We start from the raw sequence: 5,000 nt of genomic DNA on the forward strand, positions 1-5,000 counted from the left end.
AATCTACTGGGTGGAACATGGTGAAACAGGGTGCGTTGGATTCCTTTTGACCGAAGCATTCCAGCCACACTAAGAATTTGATGATCAGACGTATGGTTCAAAAGTAACAAGCAGAAATGTACCTGCAATTTTGACCTGTTGGTGGCGCTAGAGAGTTTGTGGTGCTGAGTTGAAATTTGGTGACAAGATACTTGAGGCAGCCTAGAATCAGTGTGCCAAGTTTAAAAACCTCTAGTCAGACGGTTCTATGCATTGCCATAGAATTTCATTGATTTTAACAAAATTCAAAATGGTGGAAAATCCTCAAGGCAGAATATGACGTCATAGGGTGCGATGAGTTCGTCTTGAGCCAAGGATTCCTGACATAGTGGAATTTTGTTTCTAGCCAAAACGCATCATGAGATATGAGCCTAAAGACATTTTTCCTTGTTATAGCGCCCCCTAGCAGCCAATTTGGTCCAAATTTTTTGCTGCCCTTTGGGGAGGGGTGCTGCATAAAGCCACCCAGTTTCGTTAAGCTACGCCAAAGGGTGGCCGAGAAATGAGCAAACTTCCTGTTTTGCATATGCCAGCCAAATTTGATTGGCTGCCACGGCCAAACGCTTAAGAAATTCTAAAAACCGGGCATATTTCTTGTGCAGCTTAGGCCCCAGTTGCCATGTACCACGTTTGGGAGAAATTTTCCAAAAATTGAGGGAGGAGAAGCATTTTAATTGATTTTCACATAATTCAAAATGGCGGAAAATCTACTGGGTGGAATATGAGGAGACAGGGCCCATTGGATTCCTTTTGACCCAAACATTCCAGCCACACTAAGAATTTGATGATCAGACGTATGGTTCAAAAGTAACAAGCAGAAATGTACCTGCAATTTTGACCTGTTGGTGGCGCTAGAGAGTTTGAGGTGCTGAGTTGAAATTTGGTGACAAGATCCTTGAGGCAGCCTAGAATCAGTGTGCCAAGTTTAAAAACCTCTAGTCAGACGGTTCTATGCATTGCCATAGAATTTCATTGATTTTAACAAAATTCAAAATGGTGGAAAATCCTCAAGGCAGAATATGACATCATAGGGTGCGGTGGATTCGGCTTGAGCCAAGGATTCCTGACATAGTGGAATTTTGTTTCTAGGCAAAACGCATCATGAGATATGAGCCAAAAGACATTTTTCCTAGTTATAGCGCCCCCTAGCAGCCAATTTGTTCCAAATTTTTTGCTGCCCTTTGGGGAGGGGAGTTGCATAAAGCCACCAAGTTTCGTTAAGATACGCCAAAGGTTCGCCGAGAAATGAGCACACTTCCTGTCTTGCATCTGCCAGCCAAATTTGATTGGCTGCCACGGCCAAACGCTTAAGAAATTCTAAAAACCGGGTATGTTTCTTGTGCAGCTTAGTCCCCAGTTGCCATGTACCAAGTTTGGGAGAAATTCTTCAAAAATTGTGGGAGGAGAAGCATTTTAATTGATTTTCACATAATTCAAAATGGCGGAAAATCTCCTGGGTGGAATATGACGAGACAGGGCCTCTGGATTCGTGGTGACCCAAGTATTCCAGCGATACTAAGATTTTGATGATCAGTCGTATGGTTCAAAAGTAACAAGCAGAAGTGTACTTGCAACTTTGACCTGTTGGTGGCGCTAGAGAGTTTGAGGTGCTGAGTTGAAATTTGGTGACAAGATCCTTGAGGGAGCCTAGAATCAGTGTGCCAAGTTTAAAAACCTCTAGTCAGACGGTTCTATGCGTTGCCATAGAATTTCACTGATTTTAACAAAATTCAAAATGGCGGAAAATCCTCAAGGCAGAATATGACGTCATAGGGTGCGATGGATTCGTCTTGACCCAAGGATTCCTGCCATAGTGGAATTTTGTTTCTAGCCAAAACGAGTCATGAGATATGAGCCAAAAGACATTTTTCCTAGTTATAGCGCCCCCTAGCAGCCAATTTGTTCCAAATTTTTTGGGGCCCTTTCGGGAGGGGTGCTGCATAAAGGCACCAAGTTTCGTTAAGATACGCCAAAGGGTGGCCGAGAAATGAGCACACTTCCTGTTTCGCATCTTTGCAGCCAAGTTTGATTGGCTGCCACGGCCAAACGCTTGTGAAATTCAAATCACCGGGTATAACTTTTGTGCAGGTTGGTCCAATTATGCTATCTTCCAAGTTTGGGAGAAATTGGTAAAAAATTGAGGGAGTTGAAACATTTTAATTGATTTTCACAAAATTCAAAATGGCGGGAAAAATATATGGGCGGGCAATGACGTCATGGGGTGCGTTGGATTCGTCTTGGCCCAAGGATTCCAGGGATACCAAGTTTTTGAAAATCAGACCAACGGTTCAAAAGTTACAAGCAGAAATGTACCTGGGACTTTGACCTGTTGGTGGCGCTAACGGGTTTGAGGTAGAGGCCTGAAATTTGGTGAGAGGAATGTTGAGAGTGTCTAGAATCAGTGTGCCAAATTTCACAACTTTTTACCAGACGGTTCTATGGGCTGCCATAGACTTGCAGAGGCGGAAGTGGACTGAATAATAATAATAATAATAAATATAGCTGCAAGCAGCAATGAGGGGGCCAAGCAAGCTATGAGCCTAGTCGTCAGGCTCGCAGAATGCATTTGGGCCAGACAGATGGTCACGAGCACACACAAGAAGTTTCATGTCGATATACCATCGTTTGACTGAGATACAAGGTCATTTGTTGTTCGGCGGCTTCATCATCAAATTCGATTGACTGTGATGGCTGAAATTACTTCAAGTGTACTTGGTGTGTATGTGTGTGTGTGTGTGTGTGTGTGTGCTAGAAGACTGCTGACATATGAGCTCAATGACATATGAGCCAAAATATATTTTGTATAGTTATAGCGCCCCCTAATGGCCAATGTGCACCAAATTTGGTAGGAGAGCTTGCGGAGGGGTGGGGCATAATCCCACCAAGGTTGGTTAAGAAATGTCAAAGGGCTGCCGAGATATGAGCTCACATCCTGTTTGACATCTTCGCAGCTGAGTTTCATTGGCTGCTGCGGCCAAACAGTTTAAAAATTTCAAAAGACTGAGGATAAATTTTGTGCGGCTTGGTGCAATGATGCTATCAACCAAGTCTGGGCAAATTTGGTCAAAAATTGAGGGAGGAGTAGCAATTTACATGATTTTAACAAATTTCAAAATGGCGGAAAATCTACCAGGTGCAATATGACGAGATAGGATAGGTTGGATTCGGTTTGACCGATGGATTCCAGCAATACTAAGATTTTGACAATCAGCCGTACGGTTCAAAAGTAACAAGCAGAAATGTACTTCCAACTTTGTCCTGTTGGTGGCGCTAGAGAGTTTGAGGCGGTGAGTTGAAATTTGCTGACAAGAACCTTGAGCGAGCCTAGAAACAGTGTGCCAAATTTCTCAACCTCTCGTCTGACGGTTCTATGGGTTGCCATAGAATTTCATTGATTTTAACAAAATTCAAAATGGCGGAAAATCCTCAAGGCTGAATATGACGTGATAGGGTGCGATGGATTCGGCTTGAACCAAGGATTCCAGAGATCGTGGAATTTTGTTTTTAGCCCAAACGCATCATGAGATATGAGCCAAAATTCATTTTTGCTAGTTATAGCGCCCCCTAGCGGCCAAGTTGGTCCTCGTTTTTTGGGGACCTTTCTGGTGGTGTCTGTCATAATGCCACCAAGTTTCGTTAAGATCTGCCAAAGGGCGGCCGAGATGTGAGCACACATCCTCTTTCGCGTCTGTGCAGCCAAATTTGATTGGCTGCCACAGCCAAACCCTTATGAAATTCGAAAATCCGTGTAAGATTCCTGTGCAGTTTCCTCCACCGTTGCTATGGACCAAATTTGGGAGAAAATGGTCAAAAACTGAGGGAGGAGTAGCATTTTAATTGATTTTCACATAATTCAAAATGGCGGAAAATCTACCAGGTGCAATATGACGAAACAGGGCGCGTTGGATTCATTTTGACCCAAGCATTCCAGAGATACTAAGCTTTTGACGATGAGACGTATGGTTCAAAAGTAACAACCAGAAATGTACCTGCGAATTTGACCTGTTGGTGGCGCTAGAGAGTTTGAGGTGGTGAGTTGAAATTTGGTCACAAGACCCTTGAGGGTGCCTAGAATCAGTCTGCCAAATTTGAAAACCTCTAGTCATACGGTTCTATGGGTTGCCATCGAATTTCTTTGATTTTAACAAAATTCAAAATGGCGGAAAATCCTCAAGTCAGAATATGACGGCATAGGGTGCGATGCATTCGTCTTGACCCATGGATTCCAGAGATAGTGGAATTTTGTTTCTACCCAAAACGCATCATGAGATATGAGCCAAAAGACATTTTTCCTAGTTATAGCGCCCCCTAGCAGCCAATTTGTTCCAAATTTTTTGTTGCCCTTTGGGGAGGGGTGCTGCATAAAGCCACCAAGTTTCGTTAAGATAGGCCAAAGGGTGGCCGAGAAATGAGCACACTTCCTGTTTTGCATCTGCAAGCCAAATTTGATTGGCTGCCACAGCCAAACGCTTAGGAAATTCTAATTACCGGGTAAGATTCTTGTGCAGATTAGTCCCCAGTTGCCATCTACCAAGCTTGGGAGAAATTGTTCAAAAATTGAGGGAGGAGAAGCATTTTAATTGATTTTCACATAATTCAAAATGGCGGAAAATCTACTGGGTGGAATATGACGAGACAGGGCGCGTTGGAGTCGCTGTGACACAAGCATTCCAGCGATACTAAGATTTTGATGATCAGACGTATGGTTCAAAAGTAACAAGCAGAAATGTACCTGCAACTTTGACCTGTTGGTGGCGCTAGAGAGTTTGAGGTGGTGAGTTGAAATTTGGTGACAAGATCCTTGAGGCAGCCTAGAATCAGTTTGCCAAGTTTAAAAACCTCTAGTCAGATGGTTCTATGCGTTGCCATAGAATTTCATTGATTTTAACAAAATTCAAAATGGCGGAAAATTCTCAAGGCAGAATATGACGTCATAGGGTGCGATGGATTCGTCTTGACCC

The 5,000-nt window shown here is 43.3% G+C and overlaps 1 protein-coding gene across 8 annotated transcripts in view; it reads right to left on the reverse strand.

Moving 5' to 3' along the window:
• The window catches only part of cntrl (centriolin), a 743,138-nt gene that overhangs the window by 480,696 nt on the left and 257,442 nt on the right, over positions 1-5,000 (reverse strand). The window lies entirely within an intron of this gene.

This window comes from Neoarius graeffei, chromosome 24 (assembly GCF_027579695.1).
Source record: "Neoarius graeffei isolate fNeoGra1 chromosome 24, fNeoGra1.pri, whole genome shotgun sequence".
NCBI lineage: Eukaryota > Metazoa > Chordata > Actinopteri > Siluriformes > Ariidae > Neoarius > Neoarius graeffei.